Here is a 22516-nt window from a genome sequence, read left to right as displayed (position 1 = left end):
TCTGAATAATTATCGATTAACGGTCACTAATCACCACACATTAACGATTATTATGATGATGATGGATACAAGAAAGCGGGTGTTTTATGTTCGCCAAGCTGTGCAGCCTTCTGGCTCATTGTACTGTCCTAGTTCCTTAATTCAGAGCAATTGATCCTTCTCCTAAGAATGGACCTATTAGGTCATTGATTGTCGTTGCTACTACAATTCCTTTCCCTGGGTTAACTGGTATCTCAAGCCATGTCTCCATTGAGTGGTTGATTGGCATTAGACTATGCCACTACTAGTGGCTGTTTCTTCTTCCTTATTGGATAATCTACAATATTGAATATATTCGTGTTATATAGATGTTTTCTCAGATACCATTCCTAACATTCCTCTGAGTTTAGGCCTGTCTAATTGTAGCAGTTAGTCCGCCATTCTTGGTGAGGGTGCTTTGTCTGACACCTCTTGATTTTATCCACTTCGCCTTTTGCCTTTTTTGGATCCATTTTGTAATGAAGTATTTTATGTTTGTCTTTGCTGTCCCAAGATTAGGTTCATTGCTTATATGGTTTTCCAGATTTTTCTCTAGACAGTGTGTCGACGTTTTCGTTCTGGAAATTCCTTCTCGTCCTAGTACCCATGTTAGGAAGCTAGACTTTGGAATTTTGCATGCATTCAATGTCGAATTTTCATGTGTTCTTTTTCTTTCTTGGCTGTCTGATCTTATGAGGATTTTCTGCTAGTGTAACTCCTTTTTATAGCAATTTTGTGTACGGTTAGAAGGAAATCCCGTCGGTTTAGGGCGGGCGCAAACGGTTCCTGCTATGTTTCTGTCCGTGTATTGGCAACACTGATTTATTTGGCGTCAATCTAAACTCCATTACTAAACTTATGGGATTTCCTCTATCCTTTTAACCAAATTGCTAACGTTCGTCTTATTCTAAGATAATTTTAGGCCATAAAGGGTTAAAAGTTATTGTTTATCAATTATGAACAGATTATCTTGATATTTTACCCTTTATTAATTGGCAGTATTTCTTATAAGATAATTCAACGTTATTTTTTAAAAAAATATGAGCAGGTTTTTTCCTAAGATTAATTTACAGAACCTTCAAAGTCTGACGTAGGTGGGATAAGATTAATATAAATTGTATTAAAATAGGCTTCATAGGGCTCAAAGGACACGTGGTATCATTTGTTTGTCGAATTTGTAAAAGGCCGAAAGGGGGAAGAGTTAACGACCCTTATTACAAGATTCTAATAAGCCGTCATGTTAAATTTAACGCTAGTTCCAGGTGGCTACCGAAATTGGAACCAGTCCAGTTTTCCCATTATTTTAAACGCTCTAGACAGGATCCAGGTCGTGTTGTAGCCAAGGCGCAATTTTTTCCACTTTTACAACTGCCGACGAAAATCACTTGAAAGCCAAGTCTAGTTTGTTTTAAGCTTGCAAAGTTAAATTGCTTTTGTAATTCGCCAACCGGTTTTGATTCGAACAAATTCCTTTCTTACAAACAAGATATACCTCTCATATGTTTTGAATTATTGACAAAAATAGAGCGAATTTTTTTAAATATTTGTTTGGTTGTTTATTAACCAATTCTCAATGATAGTTTGCCGTTTACTTTCAATCTCTTTTTTTATGGATCTTCTGTGTTCCCATGTGGTCTAACATCTCAAAGGACTAATTTACAATAAAAAACGCGAGGTGTAAAAAAAAAAAAAATCGCGTTTAGATATATATATTCGACTCGTTTTGCAATGTGGTAATTTGTTAGAAAAGTTTGTAAGGGAGGATGTAATAAGAATGTGTTTAGATTGATTCCTAGGTCTGAAGGCACCATCTCTGAACTATCGATTCGGCTGCTACCCCTCCATAACCCCTCGCTAAAGTATTCTCGCGCTATTCTCCTTTCCTCGTAACAGTCACGTGCTCTCTCGGAACAGTCCAATAACTCCCAACTTGTTGCCAATTTGTTTATTCCGAGTTGGCAGAATTGGACAGATCCTCCGCCAATAAAATACGACTTCCTTTCAGACTGTTCTAACAAATGGTTCAAACTTTTTCTTCTTTTTCGCCCTTTCCCTTTTTTCTCGATTGCCGAATTCGTTTTCTTCCTTTACTTACTAAGGATCCAGCTTTCCCTGGAAAGTCTTCTTCCTCCAACCCGATTTTATTAATTTTCCTTTTGGGAAATCTATCAAAAGGCTTCCGACACTAGCAAAAGTTTATTTATTTCTGCCGAATGTTAGCGGTGTATTTTGTTCTCATTGAATAAATACATCGTTAACATGAGTTACGAATCTATTCTAACAACAATTCTCATTGAGAATATATTTTACTTAACCATTTCAATTCATAAAATTATTGATGTCTTAACGAAATTTAGCAATCTTGTTACAAGTTTAGCGGGAAGTTCTGTGAGTTTAGTGATAGGGTTTCGATTGGCGGCATATAAATCAGTGTTGCCAATATACGGGCATAAACATAGCAGGAACTGTTAGCACCAGCACTAAACTGACGGAATATCCTGCTAACCTCAAACGAAATTGATATTAAAAGAGGTTACAATGTCTAAAACTTGTCAAGATCAGGTAGTCCAGTAGCTATTAAGATTCACATCAAAATTAGTCTCAAAAGACTGGGAAACACAACAACCTGATGAAATCTTCGGTACTAGGACGCAAGGGAATTTCGGGACAGGAAAAACCAGACACACTGGATAGAGGAGGGTCTATAAGACCCGGACCTATTCTTGGGATAGCATAATCATACACAGACTAGATCACAAAAGACAAAAGGAGAAGTAGATAAACTGGTGATAGACACCGTTCACAAATATAAAACCACCTTCAACAAGACAGGCAAAAACACTGCTACAGTTAAAGGAGTGATGGGACTATTTACCGGTCACTGGAATCTGAGGAAATATCTACACAACATGAGCATATTCAATCATGGNTCTCAATAAAGATCGAAACGTTGGCACGATAAAGAAAATGTTTTTCTGAAACCTACATCACACCAGACCGCATCTCACGATTTCTAAATAAAAATTTCTAATGTTGGCTTTGCTTTGAAGCAACTTTGAGCAAAAAAGAGTTAAATTTTAAACTGGACATGAAAAATTTTATGTTGTTATGCTGGAGAAAGAAGATTCTATGATGAGATTTTAGATTGGCGCAAAAAAATCAGTGTTGCCAATACACTGGGCGAAACATTGAAGGAAAAACACTGCACCCGCCCTAATTGGATTAGCTAAGCTTTAGCAAGCTTGCTAAATTTGCTGTTGCTCTGAGACTGAGAGAAATAACTTAACTTTAGTATATTTGGGGCAAGAAATTGTTAAATCGAAAGATCATTTTTTTTAAGCCTGTCTCCTGGGCCCAAGGCACTGATGATACCTTAAATGGAAGGCTATTGAAAATATAGATTTCCGCTCAGAGTAAAAACTGTCATTTATTCTCAGATGAATTATTTCTTTTCAGCGCGGTGAATATTTTACACCGGATAGACTGTAGTGAGTGGGTACTTTTGGAATAAATAAATTAAAGCTAAATACAGTTGAGCCACCCATCGTGGGCGTGTTTGTTAAACGTGCACTGCGTATGTAGACGTGATCGGCCGGACTCGGCTTACGCTCAAGGGCCGGTTATACGGCGAGCATAGAAACAAGCATAAACAATTAAATTGGGCCGCTACCGAAGGGACTACCCTTTAATTTGCCTGGGTAACAAGTGAATAATTCAGGTTGGGGAGTCGGCTTGCGTGTCACGGAGAATGTGAGTTCACCAACTGTAAATTGAAGAGGTGTTCCTCAGAACGCCCTCCGTCCCCCAGTCGGACATGCCATTTCCTCGGAGTCGAACAAAAGAATTATAGCCGGCAGCATGATTGCTTGGCTGTCCCCTGGCTAACGTACAAACGGCACACAATCCCCGTTTTAAACACTTACACAGAAAGCATTATTTCATAGCGATAAAGATAGTCGGTCTTCCTCATTAATTAAAACACCTCATGAAACAGGATGACTGTTTTGACTGGACAAAACGTTTTCCGACTTTACTTAAACCAATTAACCCAATTTATCGACAAGCTGTTTTTAAATTTAAAAGTAAAGTAACACTTTAAGAACAAATGTTTTATTTATGTAGAAGAGGAAACTAACACAATTCATTTAANTACCACCACTGCATGTTCTATTATTTTACAAACACAAATTTTTTAATGTCCAGTTTAACCCTTTCTTGCCCAACGGCCGCAGAACAAAACGAAATTTACCTAATTTACTAATGCCTAGATAACTCCATGAGGTTAGGGAGGGTGCGGTGTTTTTCCTCCGATGTATTTTCCCGTGTATTGGCAACACTGATGTTTTTGTGTCAATCTAAAATCTTCATGACGGAATATTCTTTCTCCAAAATGGCTCTTCATCCCACCACTGTATCTTGTACCGATTGTCATATTGGCCAAACATGAAGTTTTTCATGTCCCGCTTATACCTTATCCGTTTCTTGCTCAAAGTAGTTGTATCAGAGCAAAGCCAAAATTAGCAATTTTGTTTAAGGTTAGCAGGAAATCCCGCGATTTTAGGGCTGGTGCCAACGGGTCCTGCTGAGTATCTGCACGTGTATTGGCAACACTGATTTTATTGGCAACTCTCTAAACTCTATCACCAAACTTATGGGAATTCCCGCTAACTTTGAACTAAATTGTTAATTAGATAATCTTTTTAGGCAAGGTTTTGATTGAAATGAAAAATTCAGTGTCATTATCGGATTCGAACCCACGACCTTCGGCTCCATACGCCGCTGCTCTAACCACTTGAGCTGTCGTCTCCCCGTGGCGACTTCATATGTCGCCGAGAATCGAATCTTGATTACACGACATTTGAAAAATGGCAAAAAGGAGGAAAAATTCGAAAGGTTGTAGGTTGAGATGAGGAGTTGGTGTCCGAGCGGATCGAAGTCACGATAGCTCAAGTGGTTAGAGCAGCGGCGTATTTAGCCGAAGGTCGTGTGTTCGAATCCCGCTCGTGACACTGACTTTTTCATTTCAGACAAAACCTTACGTAAAAAGGTTAATTAATTGAAAGAAGTAAGGTAAGTCAATAAACAACAAAATATAATGGATTTAAATTGTTAATCTTGCTCTACAACAACACTGGGCCATAAAGGGTTAAAGTTTAGAATTTACAGCCCATCACCCAATCATTTTTGCATCTCATAGCCAACGAGTGTATTTAGAACAATTGTTTTTTTCGTTATATTTCCTCCTGAGGTTTTTGGGTTTATTGCCTGACCGAGTCAGCTTTTTGTAGGGTTACTAACTGTAGACTCTATTTAGACAATAATTTTTTATTATACGGCAGCTGCAAATACGCTAAATAAAATCTCAACTCACAAAACACAGCCATTGCTTACCAGAAATTCGAAAAACCAAGAACATTAACACAAATAGCAAACACATGGACATAACATACACTCGGTCTGTTTCTTGTATGCGAGTTGGGTTTATTTTATTATATTAAAATCGGACTAAATTTTATCTCGTGGTTTTTAATTAATGCTATGTTCAGCTTAAAAACAAAAAATAAGTTTCGTATGAAATTCAAAATTACAGGAAAGCTCAGTATCTATTTTCAATATTTTCAACAAATAATTAACCAAAACAATATTCTTTTGTACGGCCTGTTTGGAGAGGATAATAGATTATTAATTAATACGTAATTATTTTTATTTAATTAGGGTTTTATATTTCAGCAGAAGTTCAATACACAGGGGTGAGATAATTAACCAACTAATTACAATCCGGCTGGCATTCTTTCCTAAATAAAAGCATATTTGGAAACGGTGAATTTATGTTTTACTAGATCATAGTTTTTTTTTACTCAGGTAAAAAAAGTATATTATAAAAATAACTAAAAATACAAATAACCTGGGATTCTTTGTTCAAAACTGATTTGTCGTTAGGACAAAGCTGAATCCTCTTATGTCACAATATGCTCCGTTCGGTCAAGAAAGTTCCCTCCATGTTGAAGTAGATAAATATCAAAGATCTCTTTGAAAGTGGGGTAAAAACGGGGAAAATCCCGTGTATTCAATCTAGTCAAACTTCTCCTGCAGAGATCCTACAATTGAAAATGACTGACAGTTTGCCGATAGAGTTTTTAATTACATGCATCCGTCGAAAGAGAGACAATCAAAATCTAGTTTCTCGAAGGAAACGTCCATCACTGGTTAGGAAATCGTAAAAAAATCCTTAACTCGTAAAAAACACCAGAGAACTTTGGATTAAATCAATGGATATATACACTTTTTATAATGTAGAATTGATTTATGCACCATTGCTAAATCAGATTTGCATATACCATGTAGGCTGCCTCATGTCGTCAGTGTTTCTTTTTAACATGTCAGCATTTTTAAAAAATTATTTATTACTAAAAACCGGATTCACGTGCAAATTAAATTTTTAATTTGCTAACTTAGAATGCAATGAAACCAAAACAGATATTGCAATCTTGGAATGGTCCTTAATTTATGATCGAACGACGCAGGAAAGTAGGCTAATATATTATTTTTAGAAGGAAATTTAGTTAATATTTGTATTTTGCCCCCCAAAAAATGGTGAATACAAATTTTCGGAAAATCAAAATAACAGTTTTTTCTTAAAATTTTCTCATTCCCAATGGCTCGGTTTTTGCAAAAATCACAAACAAATGTGATCATTTTAAACACATCCGATCCTCAGGAAACTAGGTAGATGATTTCAGAACTCTACATGTAAATGAATAAGTAATGATACAAAACCTGATCTAAGTAAATAATTGAAAAACATAGATAAAAATAAAGGGGTTTTTATTGATTCATCCTTATTTGTCAGACTTGTAATGACATAAAATTTACATCTCGTTGCATAGCCTGGTTTAATGAAAGTAATAACGTTAGATTATAATTAAATCCAGAGGAGCTATGGAATTTTAAGTGGAACAAGGGACATCAAAGAGGGAATCCATCCAATAAGTCAAAAATGTATCTGGCAGCTAGCCAATTGTATCATACATATTGAAATGCATAATTTATGTCCGAGTGACTTAGCAAAGTAAAATAGTAAAAAGTAAAATATTATTTTTAGCAAGAAACGATGTTGATATTCGTTTTGGCAGTAAAAAAACACGTGAATAAAAATTAAAACGACACTACAAAAATAATTTTTTCACTGTCAACCTTTTCTCCTCTTGAATTTTTACCTGAATTGCTTTGAATTTTTTCAAAATTCACAAAAATGGTGATAATTTCGAAATGTCTACCAATCCTCAAGAAACTGTACACGTAATTATTCAGAAATCGTGAGATGCGGTCTGGTGTGATGTAGGTTTCAGAAAAACATTTTCTTTGTCGTGCCAAGTTTTCGATCTTTATTGAAATCATCTTCAGGGCCTGGGATTTATAAACATTGTTTAAATTTTACAAATACGTGTAGGATGTGTATTTGTTAAATGTAAACAATGTATGTAAATCCCAGGCCCTGAAGATGATCTCAATAAAGATCGAAACGTTGGCACGATAAAGAAAATGTTTTCTGAAACCTACATCACACCAGACCGCATCTCACGATTTCTGAATAATTATCGATTAACGGTCACTAATCACCACACAAACTTTACACGGTTTTAGAACCCAATATTTCATGAGTAATGGCGCAAACTTGATAGATTTTTTTTATTCGCGTTTTCCCTAGGGTCTGCAGACATACAAGCAAATCAACATAAAGCAAAGTAGGACGAACTATTATTGTTTTTAGGAAGAAAAAAAGAGAATATTAGTTTTTTGCACTTCCAAAAACCCCTGAATACATTTTTGGAATAAACGAAAAATAATTTCTTTTCTGCAAGATGCGGATCCTCAGAAATCTTTAGAGGGATATTGGAGCATAAGTAATGGAGCAATCCTGGTTCTCAGAAAATAAATCAATGCCAGTGACAAAAATAAAATTTTTCAGGAATTTCTGATTAATTCATCCTAATTTTTCTTACTTATAATTACATAAAATCTAAACCTCAAAGAAGAGTTACTCAGCTTTCTTATGATTGTAATAACATTGAATTTGGATAACATCCAAAGAAGCCATGAAATTTTAAGTGAAACACGGGATGTCAGAGGAAAAATGCGCACCAAATAATCTAGTCCAAACATTTATATTTTTATCGAGATTAAAATGTGTATTTAATAGTTTAACGGGGAGCTTAAAACGAACAAACGAACCGAATCGGTTTTTCAAAAAAATAAAATAAAATAAAATAAATAAATGAGGCCTGCTTCTTTTGCGTTTTTTTTTGTTTTTACAAATTTTAATATCTAAACTCATTGAATATAACCTTTCATATTATTTTCTTATTCTATGCAAAAATACAATCTACCGATAACCGAGAAATAAGGGATAACTAAGGACAACACATTCAAAAAAGAATATCAATTACTTTACTTAATTTTTTTCAATATGGAATTGAATTGGAAGACAAATCAGTCTTATACAAATTTCTTGGTTAATGTTAGACAAGATTCAAGAATTCAGTAAAAACATTCTTTATTAACTTTTCAATTAATTAGTCTTTTTTCGGAGCCGAAGGTCGTGGGTTCGGATCCCGCTTGTGACACTGACTTATTTTTCTCAACCAAATCCTTAATTAAAGATTAATTAATTGAAAATAATTTATTTGGTCAAGCGGACCACGAAACCTAAAAAATGTTATTTACACCACATTTACTCTGGACGTTTGAGAATTTACAACCCATCATCAGAAATCTATATTATTTATAAAAGGACATAAGCGTGTTCATATTTTACATCAATTTATTAAGAGCTTGTAGTATTCCAATTGTAGTTTCATAATCCATACTGGATTTTAAATGATATGACAACCTTGCAATATGGAAGATAGTTACCTATTCTTTTTACATGTAAATGCGCAGTTTTGTTAAAACAATTGGTGTATTTTTACTATTTTTTATCACATAAATATTTTATTTATTATAATTTTAATTTGGTTTAGATTTTTTTATAATTTTAATTTTTTTTATTAAGGAAGTCTTTTCAGTCTTTACATTATTTTAAGAGTACGCCAAAATTTAAAATATTGGATTTTGTTTATTTATGTATTTTTCAAATTAGTTTTTTTTAAGTAAATTTAAATTAAGTTTAAAAAGTAACTTTTAAATATTTTTTTACGATTTTTTTTAAATATCAGCATGTAATATACGTTCAAAGTAAATGTTAATAAATAATGTTTTTCCTTTATTGCTATAAAAACAAATGGGAATTTTGTGTGATAATAACCAACAAATGTAATTTTTTTTCTCGGCGCTGTTCAGAAGAACACTCGGACAGTCGACTATTTTTTGACATAGTAGTGGTATTCATGATCTTTGTGTTAACCCTGTTAACTCTGCTAGGTCGTGTTAGATCGAGAAAAATTATGACGTAAACTTGTCAGAATCGGCTGGTTAACATTGCTCTATCTAACAGGCCACGGCCAGTGTTAGATGTTAGGTCGAAAATGTAGTCATATTGCTATCCGTTAGGGCGTAGGTAACCAACATGGCAGCCATGAATTTCACAGCTGTTTTTTATTTACACGTATTTTATTCGTAAATACGCATTAATTAAATCAGACCAACAGATTTCTTTTGTTAATTTCTGACCTGCCTTTAGCCTCTCATTCATAATAGATACATCCAATATCCAATAAATTTGTAGGCTATTAGGCGTTAGAATACAAGTTACGTATGTCAGCACGAATTGAATCGTGTCATTTGTTCGTACTTTTCGAGTGCATAGATAGCATTTTGAATGAAAGAGTTGATTAATTTTCCTTTTTATTAACTTCTGGCAGCTTACTATTTAACACAAAACAAAACCAAAACAAACAACAACAAGCCTTCAAGGACTGTTATAGCTTTATTTTTGGTTCTACCAATCGCCACGTGCAGCATTGCGGAAAAATTAATGTTTAAGATGCTATGAAATGAAAGGAGCGTTCACGATCTTACTAGACATTTTCCTATACCAGTTAACATCATACAAAAATCGTGAAGTCCCCTTGTATCACATAAAGTCATTAATCCATCCACAATTCAGCACGCTGTGTTCCTTACCAACAAGAAGCAAAATCCCAAGCTTTCTGGCTTATATTATTAAGAAAATCTATATGAAGAGCTAGCAATTTGTATTAGAAATTTCTAATCTTTCCTCCAAAATAATATTTACAAACGTATTTTATTTTAATTCGCCGTGTATGTTTTGAGAGGAAAAAATCAGTAAACTGCTTCTTGCTTTCAAACCATGCTCGACGGGGATTTATATAGATTTCTAAAAATGATTAATATCTCTAAGATCGTTTCTCCAACTAGCTTTGCACTCGCGGGGATCTTTCCTTTCGGAATGGCGTAGAGGAACGTAGCCGTCGGCCAATATCATAATTTAAATCCTTCGGCCCTTTCGAATTTCACCGTCATTATTCATCCTAACGGTATTTAAACTGCTTCGGTAGAGTGAAAAGACCTCAGCTCTAATAATCTTCATGATCTCTCACCTAGTTGACACGGGGAGGTTTAGTTGGGTAGCCCAGCTTGCAAATCTAAGTGAATTTGTGATGGTTACATGGAGAAGTCCCAGGAACGTGCCCGTGCCATGTAGTTGACAATAAAAATTTACAGTTTTATCGAGTAATTGCTCGGTTTTATTTGAATTTTTTAAATTACAATACAGTTTGATGTTAGGTGGTGCGTAAAATTTCTTCTTATATAAAAGCAACCAGTTCATGTAGTTGAACGGGTTGTAAACCTATCGAGATTGGGCGGAGCTGACACGATAGCGAAAGAAAAACGGGACATTTTCACGCTTTCAACCAACGTTGAATGCTGAATTTGCTTGCAAAGCACATTCGCCTGGGGATTTAATATTAATTGTTAATTCAATACGAATTTGTATACGGAAAAATTATGCATGGTGCCAGAGGTTTGGCTGTCTATTCTATCGGCACCACAGACCAGTGGACCTATTAGTCGATCTTTGGTAAGTCCGTGTTACTTAGTAATGCGGTTTTATCCGTTTTGTGTATCGAAGCAATGTAGTCACTCATTGCTGACATACTCTAAAAGGTCTCGAAAATCACCAGGGTGTTGGCAGTTCAGGATCAAAACTTTGTCCAGCAGCTAGATTGGGCTTCAGGGACTGTCAACAGTTTGGTCATTTCAACCCAAACGCAATCAGTTCCTAAATTCAATCATTTTCACTCTCACTCACTCTGAAATACATTCTTTCTTATTTGCATACTTGATATTCTTATCACCCTTTACATCTTTTACATAACACATAATTTATAGTCGATAGGGAGCTCAATATTCCGCCTTCGGCCGTCTGACACAACACATTCACTCTAATAAATAGATTCACTCTCGACAAGCGGACACAAAACTATCATTACTATTTATTTACAATAAAACAACCTTTTCCTCAGAAAATCAAACAGCGGTCCCAGATGCCAAAAAAAATTCGACATAAAAATTACATAACACACAAAGCCCATAAAAAAGAGACAATAAACATAGTTCAATTAATTAAGGTTTAAGTTGAGATAAAAATGTCAGTATCACGAGCGGGATTCGAACCCACGACCTTCGGCTAGATACGCCGCTGCTCTACCACTTGAGCTATNTACATTTTAAATTGGGAATATTAATTAGAAGTAAACACACTTAATCCTTAATCCAAAACTAGGATAAAAGATTTTTCAATGTTTACTTTTATTTATTCAGTCTCATTTGAATTCTGATGCAATAAACTGTTTAATTTTCTTCTTTGTTTTCTTAATTTCAGTTTTTAAATGCCACTTAGTGCTGATGATGTTGAGCGTGGTGTGACACTTATTGATGATGGACGTTGCATCAGACAATAATTATTCGATAATTATTCAGAAATCGTGAGATGCCGTCTGGTGTGACGTAGATTTAGAAAAACATTTTCTTTATCGTGCCAACGTTTCGATCTTTATTGAGATCATCTTCAGGGCCTGGGATTTATGAGTACTGTTTAAATTTTACAAATACATGTAGGATGTGGGGAAAAATGAATTTATACAATGCTAGAAATTTTAGACTCAATCAAAGTATTTGAACTCAATCAAAGTGTTTGTTTTCTGTGTAGATGTGTCAAAATAATCATATAAAACAAAATTGAAACAAATTGCATCTCTCTGTCTTGTTTTCCTTTTTAATTTGCCATAGCAATTTACATTTTTTTTAATTTTTGTAGACAAATACTCAACTATTAAAAGTTAAAAAACTTTGATTAATATATAAAATTATATACAATCAAGAAAGACGAAGACACGATTTTTACAAACTATCGTCATTTTTATCCATACACAATTGATTAAAAACACTTGCAGCATATAGTACATTACATTCGACGACTTAGGACATCCTACAGAGGTCAATTCTGTCGTCTAAATGTATCGCATTGACAATAAAGGAAGCAAACATGATAATTCATTTCTTTCATTATTGTCACATACAATCAAGTTATATTACAAGCGGGTGGAATTTTTTGCCTGTCAGTGTATGCGCTTCGTTGGGCAGGTGTGAGCAGGTTATCCGTACTTTAAGTCTTATCCGGAGCTGTTAACTCTAGAATAAATACAAACCTCGGTTAACGCTAACTGGCGTAACATAAACTGGTTAACCAGCGGATAGGGTTATCCGAGGTAAAACTGGGAACAAACCGACGGAATGCGGAACATAATCCTGCCCTTAAGCCTGCAACACCCTGTATACAGATACACAACGAATTTGTATTAAGTCGGACAAAACGGGGAGGTGGTAATGGCCGTTTGGGAAGGGTGAGAGCCGTTCTAGGAGGTGTGGGAGGTAGGCGTCAAATCTGGCACCTCTCTTATTGGGCGAGAGCCGAGCCAATAACACCTCCTCTCTCTCTCCATTCCCATATCACACCCTTGGAGTCGGCCAATGCGACAACCCTGGGATTTTTAACCATTCTCACCCCCACGTTAAATATTAAAGCGGGGAACACACTTACCCGATGCAACGCTACGCGACGTGATCTGAAGCCATCGGACACAAATCCAAAGCCCAGTTTTCCCCGTACATATCTGCCCGATGCCACGCTACTCTACGCTCTGCGATCCCCACTGTCGAGATTTTTGTCGAGTAGCATCGAGTACAGTCGAAGACAAAAGAACCGGACACTCATATTTTTATTTCAACCGACGCTTTGTCTCGTTTTGGTAGGGTGTGCATATCTACACGACGTCAAGAGCACGCCACGTCAACAGCGTGTATCACAAATCAGTATCACAATCGCAACGCCTATTTTATTCGTATTGTATTATTTTGAGCAAAATCAAGTAATAAATTGTTAGTTAAATTTTATGAGTAAAACCATTTAATAAATTGTTAGTTAATTTTTATGAACAAAACCATGAAATAATTGTTAGTTAAATTCTATGAGCAAAACCATTAAAAAAATTGTTAGTTAAATTTTATGAACAAAACCATGTAATAAATTCTTAGTTAATTTTTATGAGTAAAACTATTTAGTAAATTGTTAGTTAAATTTTATGAACCATACCTTGTAATAAATTATTAGTTTAATTTTATGAACAAAACCATGTAATAAATTCTTAGTTAATTTTTATGAGTAAAACCATTTAGTAAATTGTTAGTTAAATTTTATGAACCATACCTTGTAATAAATTATTAGTTTAATTTTATGAACAAAACCATGTCGTAAATTCTTAGTTAAATTCTATGAGCAAAACCATTTAAAAAATTGTTAGTTAAATTTTATGAACAATACCGTGTAATAAATTGTTAAATCTTATGAACAAACCATGAAATACATTGTTAGTTAAATTTTATGAGCAAAACCGCGTAATAAACCATGTAATATATTGTTAGTTCATTCTAATTCATTCTATCAATAAATGGTATTCCCGTGTTGTGATCAATTTTCTGCCAAACCATTAAAATTAATTTTTGTTTAAATAAAAACGTGCGATGAACGATTCCAATGATACTTTTTTGGTGATACTATAGGGGTATTCACGATCTTTGTGTTAACCCTGTTAACTCTGCTAGGTCGTGTTAGATCGAGAAAAATGATGACGTAAATGATGATTGGATGTCGTTAAATAAAAGGGCATACCGTAGGATATGTATACATGAAATATGCCAAACATTACCGTGAATGTTTCCAATGAGGTTGAAAATTTATTTTTTTACAAATTTTAAATTTAACTGTTTTTGAAAGATTTAGTGGCAGTTTCTTTACCAAAAATTAAATTGAAATGCTTTTTTGGATTTCCCCAATAATGAATAGTTCAAGAGCTACGAGTAGATGTATGACAAAAACTGTAGTTGGTTGAGAAAAAAAATCGGCTGTTTAACATTGCTCGATCTAACAGGACACGGCCAGTGTTAGATAGTTAGGTCGAAAATGTAGTCATATTGCTATCCGTTAGGGCGTAGGTAACCAACATGGCAGCCATGAATTTCACAGCTGTTTTTTATTTACACGTATTTTATTCGTAAATACGCATTAATTAAATCAGACCAACAGATTTCTTTTGTTAATTTCTGACGTTTCCCAATACTCTCATTCATAGTAGATACACCTACCTATCATATAAAGTAATAGGCTGTTAGCCGATAAGACGCAAGTTAGGTATGTCGGCACGAATTTAAGCGTGTCATTTGTTCGTACTTTTCGAGTTGATTAATTTTCCTTTTTTATTAACTTTTGGCATCTTACAATTTAACCTAAAAGAAAACCAAAACAAACAACAACAAGCCTTCAAGGACTGTTATAGCTTCATTTTTGGTTCTACCAATCGCCACGTGCAGCATTGCGGAAAAATTAATGTTCAACATGCTATGAATTGAAGGGGGCGTTCACGATCTTACTGGACATTTCTCTATTCAAGTTAACATCTTACAAACATCCTGAATACCCCTCATAATTTAAATATTTTACACCCATATTTAAACATATTTCGACCACCTTTTTTTATCATTGTATTTCAAGGTTATCCATAGATTTGTATTTTTAAGTAGAATATGAAAGTAATATGAAAGATTGCATTCAACGTGTTTTGATATGTTAAAAGTTGCCATAAATCAAAAGACTTTTAAAATTTATTTTTTGAAAAACCGATTTTGATTCATTTTAAACACTCTGTAAAACCATTGAATATGAATTTTTATCGCAAACAAAAAATAGACATTTTTGGACTGGATTATCCTGAGGCGATTTTTTTTGTCTTTGATGTCCCGCCTATTAACTAATTTTCATCGACGCCCACTTATGTATTTTTTTAAAAAAGAACAGCCATAGTGAATAGTGAAATGTAATATGTAAATCGAAATCTTATTGTACCAATGGGTTTATAACAATGTAAACATTATTTATTGAAAGAAAATGAATAACCATTTATGAATAACAAGCATTTTACCACGATTTGAAGAAAACAATAATTTGACATAACTTACACACACACACACACATGTATCTAGCACAGCAAAGCAGGCTAAAATATTATTTTTAGCAGAAGCAAATTGATGTTCGGTTTTGTGCACCCCTCTATACACGTTTTTGAGAACTTCAAAAATATTTTCTTTTCCTTAAAATGTTCATCTCCCAAATGACTAAGAAATTTTTAATCATAAAAGTGGTAATACCGTTGAAACGTCTCCATAGGAAATACCTCGGGAACCTATAATCTACACGTAATGATACAAACCTAGTCTCAGTAAATAAATCAGAACAGGGACTAGGAAATAAAACATTTGAGAAGTTTTTGTTAATATTCATCCTTAATATTTCTCGCATAAAATTTAAACGTATCGTTGGTATACCCTGAAATAAGAAATATTCTGCTTTCTAAGGATGGTAATACTGTTAGATTTGGTTATAATCCAAAGGATCTATGACATTTTGCGTGGAACACAGGACATCAAAGACGAAAAAATCGCCCCCCAAGGTAATGCACTTGAAAAATTTCTATTTTTTTTATTTCTAAGGAAATGTGTATTTAATAGTTTTACAGGGTGCTTAAAATGAACCCGAATCGATTTTTATAAAAACAATTTTTATCGCATGCTTTACTCGAAGCGTTGATTATTTCACTTAAAAACATAAATAAATCTACTGATAATGTTAGCCTGAAATAAGAATTCAGCTTTCTAATGATTGGTTTAATGTTGGATTTGGATAATATCCAAAGAATCTTTCCAATTTAAATTTGTTTAAGTGTTACAACAATTTTTGATTTTCGAAAAAATCGAATCTATTTGAGATGAAAATTTTATTATTATTATCAAAGTAAAAGAATTTTTTTCTTCCCAAAAAGGTCTATTCAGAAGTTTTTGTGGGTGCGAAAAACGAATATCAACTTTGCTCTTGCTAAAAATATTATTCTAGCCCACTTTACTATGTTTCTCAGTTGCTTTGCCTGCTGATCCTAGGAGAAGGATCAATTAAAAATACAAAAAATCGATCTGTCAAGTTTGTACCTAATAAGACATTACAACAAATAATATAAAATACATTGACGCTATTTGAGATGCTGACGTTGGACAAGACAACATGGAGAAAATTACCAGATATAAAATAAAACAAACGACGTAAATATATTATTGTTATTTTACGAATGTACATAAATAACATAACAAAATTGAAAATTATGTATTGATAATATATAAAAAAAAGTTTCAAATGTCAATTTTAGTTTTCAATCGAAAGAAATAAATCAGCTAATAAAACGAGCCATAAAAAATATAGGGGGGAGGGGTGGAAAATATGGCCGTTGTGTATATGCTGGTAGCATTATCTCGGGCAATATATATTTGTTCCTTCAATATCTGGTTTATGATTCATTACGTGTATCGGGTGTTATAAAGGGCTGTGTGGGTTGAGTAGGGCCTTCTCCTGTAAATAATTAATTTCGCTTTCAACATGACTTGGCCCTCCCATCCCGCCCTATTCCACAACAATGCCCTTGGGATTAGCCTCGTCCGAATATTAACTGAAAACCGATCCATTCCAAGACCTTCGTCAACCGAACAATCCACAATTTATACAATCGACAAAACTGTACCGTTTTTCCATAAATAAGACATGGCGTGCATCTGTAATATTGTTCCATAATCAAAGTTGACGTCAGATTGGAATATCCAGTTGATTAGAAATATTAAACAACTGCCTTAATTTAAAGGTACTAAATGTCATTAGAAAACTGCATAACACTGCACAAATTTATTAATGGAGGAAGTGTCAGTTTCATGTTCTCCTTGCACTGCATCCTTCTGCGTGAACATTTCCTAGTTCATTAGAACAGTTCAATTGACTCGATTCTTCTAAAGAGTATTAGGCGATTAATGTTGCCGTTGCAACAATTTTCCTTTTCCTGAATTTTCCTTGTATCCCAGGTTACGTCTCCAGTGAGAGGTTATTCGAAGATGGTTGGCTCTTTCTTCCTCCTCTTGCATAACCTACAAATGGGGGTCATAGGTGAGGAAACCTTTGTTATATAGATTCTTTAAAAGATGCTGGTGTGTAGTACATAACCCAATCCTTCCCCAAAGTTTGACCTAGTATTGAATTTCCTGGAAACGGGGTATTGTGTTTTACTTTTCCTAATTCCTTAGTTCAGATCAATTGTCTCGTTCTTTTAAAAAGTACGTCATTGCTGCCATTATTTTATCTTAGGTTTTGTCTTCATGGAGCAGTTGCTTCGCATTGACGTATGATGGTTTCTTTCTCCTATTAATAGCCTACTAATAACACTATTGTTAAATAAACCCATGTTATGTAGGTGTTTTCTCAAATGCCAGTGACCAGTATCCCACCGCTCCTCTGCGTTTAGCCCTTTAACTGTAACAATGAGTTGGCTAGTTTTTGTTTAGGGTTCTGTTATCAGACTTCTATACAATACATCTAGAGTTAATCCATTGCATGGATTTTTGAATCAATTCCGAGATAAAGGTTGTTTTTGTTTGCGAGTATAGGTTCAGGTATCGGTCTTGAATATCTTAGCAGGCCAGTTTGTTTGCATTTTCATAACACAAAATTCTTTTTTGTCCTGGAACCCAAAATATCATATTGCTGTGTTTTCCCTGGTTTTTATTTAATATACCTATGTGACTTATTTGTTTTCTGAGATGTGGTAGACCTATCACTTCGCTTCTTTTCTCCATTACCCAATACAAAGTGTCGTCTACACTTGTGAGATTATTTTGATGATGATATTGATGAAGATTATGTTGATGAATATGGATTCTAGGAAGTCGGGTTTTTTTTGTTCTACAAACACTGCAGTCCTCTGGCTTATTGCACTTTCTTAGATCATTAGTTTAATGCAGTCGACTCGAACCTTGTCCTAAGGAGTTAGGTTAGTTATAGTTAACTCATTAGTTATGCTTAGCTCATTGACTGTCGTAGCTACAATTATTTTCGTTTTTTTAAATATTACAGTTTATAATTTAACCATTTCTTGTCCAAAGTTGCTTCAGAACAATGTCAACATTAACAATTATGTTTATGATGATGATGATGTGTACAAGCAAGTTGGTGTTTTTTGTTTGCCAAGTAGCGCAGCCTTCTGGTTTATTGTACTTTCCTAGTTCCTTAGTTCAGAACAATCGACTCGATCCTTTTCCTAAGAAATATTAGGTCATTGACTGTCGTTGCTGCAATTCCTTTCCGTTGGTTATTTGCTATCTCAGGCCATGTTTCCATTGAACCGTTGCTTTGCATGTGAAGATGATATGGGTGGCTGTTTATTCTTCCTCATTTCATAACCTACTTACGGGGTCATCATTGAATAAACCCATGCTAGGTAGGTGATTCCTCTGAGTCCAGTAACCGATTGTCCTATCACTTCTTTGAGTTTAGACCTTTGTAAATGTAGGCGAGTTTTCCAGGTGAAGATTGTTTTAACATAAAATTGCTGTGTCTTGCATTCTACAGTTTATCAAGTTCTCGTTTTGTAATTTTTGGATCTTTTCTGTGATGGAGGATTCTATGTTTGTTTTTGTTATCCTAATAGGTTCAGGGCCTATATATGGTTTTGCAGATCCTACTCTAGCCAGTATTTTTGCCTTTTCAGAAAGTTTCTTTTCCTTACCCAAATTTCCTTTGCATCCTGGTATCCAAAATATAATCAAGTTGTATAATTTGGTTGCATTCACTGACTACGTTTTACTTGATTTTTTAAATGCTAATGCTTTCGTACCTGCTTGGTCTTCTGATTTTCTGAGGATTTTTTTTTAAATCGAACTACTTTTAAGGTTTTCCCATGCACAATTTGATGAAATTCAGCTTGAAAGACTGAGTTGTACTTCCCAATGAGTTCGATTGCTCATATTTTGGGCTTGTACAGAAAATGATCATTGTACATACTCATACCATATCATCTGATTTCCTCCTGAATTCTTATTCGCCATTGTCGTCTGTTGAGACTTTATTGGATGTTGTAAAAGGTTTTTCGTTGTCATGCATTCAGTCCCCATTTCTAATAGTGTCTGATTTTATTAATTATTTCTGTGTGCTGGAAGGGTCATCCTGATCCAATTTGATTGTTTTTGGAGGAAAAATGAACTTTTTTTAGATTCTTGTCGTACGTTGGATCCAACGTAGGTTGGTTTAGCAGTGTTTCTAGTGTATTGACGTGGTTGTTTTCCTTTTTCCCTGTGATACATACATTGTCTTTGTTTACTTGTTTAATGCGATGTTCTTCCTTGGGTATTTTCCTCAAAACTGGAAGACAGCGAACCATATTTTTATTAAAAAACCCAAAAAGCCTGCTGAGAATCCCTCAAGTTATAGACCCATTAGCCTGTTCATTCAGCACCGTCTTTACCTACACATTAATGCTAATAGCATTATCATAGATGAGCAGCACCTCATGAGGCTTTAGACCGGGCCTCTCTACGGCCACCCAACTCACTCGCGTAGTAGATCATGTGACCAACATGTTCAACAAAAGAAAACATACTGGGATGGTCCTCTTAGACATGGAGAAGGCCTTTGATTCGGTCTGGCAGGACGGTATAGTAAACAGGCTCATTGAAATGAATTTCCCTCGATATCTTATAAAAGTTGTCATGGCCTACTTAAAAAACCGTTGTTTCCGTGTCTCCCTAAACAATGAAACTTCCAGACCTTTCCCAATTGCCGCCGGAGTTCCCCAAGGTTCAATCCTAGGGCCATGCTTGTTCCTCCTTTTTATAAATCTACTCCCCTCACTGAGAAATTGCAAAATTGCGCTTTATGCGGATGACATTGCTGTCTATTGTTCATCCTGGAGGCCTAAGACAATTGTGAAAAGATTAAATGACAGCATCACCAGGATTTGCAGGTTTTGTCACCGCTGGAAACTCAGAATTAATGTCCCGAAAAACGAGGCCATATTTTTCACAAAACGACGCCCAATATTCAAGGAAACCATTTCCGTTCACGGACACAAAATAGAATGGCGTGAGGGGGTAAAGTACTTGGGTTTAACTCTGGACCGAAAACTTAACTTCTCTCGGCATATAAACAATATAGTAACGAAAGGTAAAATAGCTATAAAAGCCTTATTTCCGCTGATGGCCCGTGAGAGTGGAATGAGCTTTGAAAATAAACTAATTATATATAAAGTAGCTATTAAACCTATGCTGCTGTATGCTTGCCCAGCATGGAGTTACACGAATCGAACATCAAAAAACTGCAAGTGGTCCAAAATAAATTTCTAAGGTTTATAACCTCACTACCTCGATACACCAGAATTGGCCTCCTCCATGTGAAAGCGGGAGTGGAGTATATTAATTCCGAATTAAAAGGTCTGTCCAGGAATTTCTTTATGGGTCTCTCCTCCAGCAAGAACACTACTTGTAGGGATATAGGAGTGTATGATGTAAACTTTCCATGGAAACATAGAAGGATTAGGCACAATACATAAATTTAGTATCTGTGATATATTTATTGTTTCCTCTAGAGCTGTGATACTATAAGACAATTTGTGATAATTCAATTACCCGTGTAGCACTGTTCTTGTTATTGAAGAATAATATTTATTTATATTTTTGTTAACACATTTTTGTTAATTGTTATCCAATTTGATACCTAGTGGGTTTTTTAAGAATATTTTTACCACTATTTTCTTGTTTGATTAATTAAAAATAATAACAAACTAGGACTAGGTGCGTTGATAGGAAAAAGTTTTGAAATAGGACGTAAAAGTGCACCGCCACTTCCCCTGCTTAATGAATGTTATGCAACACAATGTATAAGTATTTTTTTAATAAATGTTTATTCATTCACATTGTCTTTGTACTCTGGCTAAAGTTTTTGCTGAGTATACCAGGTTAGGGACGATAATTTGGTTACGACGTTCGACTCGTATTTGCCAGGCTAGTTAACCTAGGTTCGGAGCCCCTCACAGCCCTTGGAATGTGATTAGGACTTGAATTTGGAAGAAGTATTGTAAAGTGGTATTCCTAATAAATATGATGCATAATAATCTTACTTAACGTCTTCAATAGTTCAGTTGTTTCGGATTATTTTTAGTCAAAATAATTACTGTTCTTTTTAACTATATTATAAACAATATTAATTTATTTGTAATACTTTTTCTTAAATACGAATATCGCTTGTTAGAAGTCGTTTCGACGGTTCCAAGTTAGTTTTAAAGTGTGATAGGTGTAAGTAAAAGGTAGTGATTGAGGGTTCGGGTCGATATGAGATGGTATCAGTTTGCCTGTCACCTCACGCACCCTCTATTATAGCTTGGATCACGCCAAACCCCCATCTACACATCCCGCCCCCGCTCGCTATAACCGCCACCGACAAATCAACGATGAATTAAATTGAAACAGTCACATCCCCCACGAACCCCGTCAACCCGCTTTTGGAAAAATATAAATTAAACTAGAGAAAATGGAAGCGTATAATAATATAGCTTAATAAAGCGTAACGCAAACAATACAAACCAATACAGCTATGTCAGGTTCTAAATTGACAATCAATTATTATTGTTCTGATACTCAATAATGTAATAAATTAAAGAATAAAAAATAGATTTACAATATGGCAGTTTAAGCATGATAATAATTCACTAATTTCGTGGTCCGCTTGACCAACTAATATATTACAATTAATTAAGGTTTTTAGTTGAGATAAAAAAGTCAATGGCACCAGCGGGATTCGAACCCACGATCTTCGGCTTGACACGCCGCTGCTCTACCACTTGAGCTATTGTGACCACGATCCACTCGGACACCAACTTCCCATCTCAACCCCACCTTTTTTTAATTTTCCCTCCTTTTCGCAATTTTTCAAATGTCGTGTAATCTATTTGATTCTCGGCGACAAATGAAATGGCAACAGAGAGCTTTAGTGAAGTATACTTCATTTTGCTTATTACATTTTATTAGGTTTCGTGGTCGGCTTGACCAGTTCGATGGTTGGTGG

The 22516-nt window shown here is 34.8% G+C and overlaps 1 non-coding gene across 1 annotated transcript; it reads right to left on the bottom strand.

The window, feature by feature from the left end:
* Positions 1–22234: 22234 nt before the first annotated feature.
* Trnad-guc lies at positions 22235–22307 on the bottom strand. Its single transcript has one exon. It is a non-coding gene; the product is annotated as a tRNA-Asp (tRNA).
* Between the last annotated feature and the right edge of the window lie 209 nt (positions 22308–22516).

This window comes from Cimex lectularius, unplaced genomic scaffold (assembly GCF_000648675.2).
Source record: "Cimex lectularius strain Harlan isolate CLEC.00 unplaced genomic scaffold, Clec_2.1 scaffold351, whole genome shotgun sequence".
NCBI lineage: Eukaryota > Metazoa > Arthropoda > Insecta > Hemiptera > Cimicidae > Cimex > Cimex lectularius.
Note: the sequence above shows the minus strand (reverse complement) of the source record. Positions and strands in the feature narration are given on the sequence as shown.